The sequence below is a fragment of the Haemaphysalis longicornis genome, unplaced genomic scaffold (assembly GCF_048455015.1).
Source record: "Haemaphysalis longicornis isolate Haplotype H1 unplaced genomic scaffold, Haemaphysalis longicornis Haplotype H1 scaffold_3, whole genome shotgun sequence".
Taxonomy (NCBI): Eukaryota; Metazoa; Arthropoda; class Arachnida; order Ixodida; family Ixodidae; genus Haemaphysalis; species Haemaphysalis longicornis.
This window is the reverse complement of record NW_027526335.1, coordinates 129,666,054-129,668,653: the sequence shown is the minus strand read 5'-3', so window position 1 is coordinate 129,668,653 and position 2,600 is coordinate 129,666,054. Positions and strand designations below refer to the sequence as shown.

Below are 2,600 nucleotides of genomic sequence, written 5' to 3'. Positions count from 1 at the left end.
ACAGCACGCGCTCACGGCCCGCGGAGAGAAACAACTTTAGCCCAACTAACGTGTTAAATTGGCTAATATCTGAGCTCTTTGTTCCAGCCTCAGAGCCACGTAGACGTCCGCTTAGAGGCCTACTCCCATTTTCCGAAGCAAATATAAGCTATCAAGGGTGCCGAGCTTGTGATCTCTTCCGCGGACTGGTCACTGGCCACGGCGTGCATCGCCAAAGGCACGGAGGAAGAATATGTTGGCCGAAACGATTACGAAACGACCGCCACTTCGGTGCGGCATGCCGTGCGCATGCGTTGACAGCATGGAGGAAAGAATACAAGGCAGCGCCGCTTGCGTTGATGCATGGTATAGTGGGACGGCAACGGGTACAACCAACGACGATGAAGGAAAAACAGGACGGCGTGAACAGTTTTAACGACAGCAGCGCCCCTACGTCTGAACGCTTACGCAAGCTAGTTTTTGTTTGTCCGCATGCAGCGCCACCAGTGGCCTTCTATAGCGGTTTTCTCGATTGCTCGCGTTATGCGCCTGATGTACTAAATGAACTGTTGGTCAGACTGGCGGGAACGGTTACCAGTTTGGTTGTTGCGTGAAACTGTGGATTTCTTCATGTCCTCGGGCTGTATTTACTGTTCGACGAAGTGAAGTTTTGCCGGGAGGCGCAAAAAAGGTCAGTGCTGCTTATTTATGTTCTGGTAACGGTTGTTGTTCTTTGACTTGTTCATCACTGCGTCCGATAAACGTGCCGCTCCGCTGCCTGTTCGATGCGAGAAACGTTTGCGGCCGTTATTCACTTAAGCTTGTGTGTTTGTGGGTCGGAGTCGGCTTGACATTTCGGATCGCGTACGTTAGCTAGTGCTATTTAGAAAGTTGCTGGTGCGCGCATTTCTCGAGTCTGCATGTCCCCTTATGGTGTGGTGTTGCTTAGTTGTATATTGACGGTTGCTGTACCTGTCAGCGGTACTGAATCTTCTCGGGTTAGTCGCACGCTATTGTCTCGCCCGCACACACTGCACAACTTGTTTGTCGGAGCGTCTGTCTTTAGACTTATCAGTATTTTCAAACTTCCGTGTTAATTGCGTTGTGTTGGTCTTCTGAGAGCCATAAATTTACTGTGCTAATCACGCTATTCCGCCTAATGTTGATGTGCGTTCAAGGCGTTGGCGGCAGCACTGCTTACGTTTATCTGTGCTGTGTGTGTAGTTGTTCCTTGTTTCTTCCAATGCCTTCGATGAATTCAGATGGTCTATTTACACTAGTCAACGTTAGTTGGCTCCCTGACGTGTAGTGAAATGCAAGGGAAAGTGGTTGTCTGAGCAGTAGCGTAGTAACAAAACGTTCCTTTTGTGGACGGGAAGGCAGGTGGAAACACGCAGAAAGTGTGGTGCCGTTTCTATGCTGTCAATGTCAGTGGTAACCTGATACCTCAGAATAATTACCCATAAAACTCACGTGTGGACTAATAGAAGTTTTAACGTCACAAAGTAAGTTTAAAAATAATCCATTCCTGCCATTTTATGCTATCAACGTCAGTGGCAGCTCGAGAGTTGGAATAATTTTCAAAACGCTCGGGTGCAAAGTTGTTGCATCATGATGTGCACCAAACATTAATCCATTTCTGTTCTCCTTTGAACGTAGAAATTATACTGCAAAAGTAGATTGCTACATTCTGTATTCATACTCTATGACCTGTTCAGAAAGAGCATATGGCTGACTGTGGAGACATTTGGCCCTCTACTGATAGGTTGCGACAACTGTTTTTGTTCCTCTGCAAAAAAAAAAATGAAAACAAATTATTTCCTTTCTTTACATGCTCCTGCAAAGTCATGGCTGTGGCATTCACTGGCTGAAGACATCTTTGGCATGCTGAAGGGTCGTCGGGGAGAGTGTGGCGGATTACGAATGCCCTGTGGAGCTCATAAGCCACAAAAGAGTACTTTTTGAGTCGTGCATATTGTGCAGATATTCACCAGTTCGCATAGACCAAGGACAGGTGAGCTTAAAGTATGTTCAAATATTTTCATATCTCAAATTGTTTAGCAAGAAAAGATTACCAGGGCTTCCGCTGTAAAAAAGACATTCTACTTTCGTGGAACGAATCAGACATTGTTCAATATTTTCTCGTGCTCCCTGGGTAAAGCAAGGCATAAAGTGGTTTTTGATATTTTTGTACTGTTTATTTTCTAGGCAATAGGGCGAAGATAGACCTAAAACAGTGGTACAAGGAATGCATATGACCATTTTAATTGTATTTGGACCCCTTCTTGGAAGTGTATCATCAGAAGGCAACACATTAAAGCTCTTGCACGGGATTAAATCATCGCATCCTACAAGTAAGTACGCACTGCCATTTTTGGGTCTTTCATGGCGCGTTTTTAGGTAGTTTCTTTATAACTAATGGTTTGAAACTTCTTTTCAGTGACAGCTTGGCCTGTGGCTCAAGGTGACAGTAGGAGCTTTTCGGAACACGTTAACGAAACTTTCCTGGAAGGGCACTTTGAGACGGCCCTGGCAGAAACACACGGGTCTTAATTTTGGTTGGGTAAGCTAACATTTTGTTTTTGCGAGACTCAATTTCTGGGTCTGTTCGTCCTAATAAA

The 2,600-nt window shown here is 45.4% G+C and overlaps 1 long non-coding RNA gene across 1 annotated transcript; it reads left to right on the top strand.

Annotated features, from left to right (window-relative positions):
- Nucleotides 1–556: 556 nt before the first annotated feature.
- Nucleotides 557–2,312, top strand: LOC144175081 (uncharacterized). The gene is made up of 3 exons (XR_013323606.1): nt 557–670; nt 1,825–1,993; nt 2,188–2,312. It is a non-coding gene; the product is annotated as an uncharacterized LOC144175081 (long non-coding RNA).
- Nucleotides 2,313–2,600: the final 288 nt, after the last annotated feature.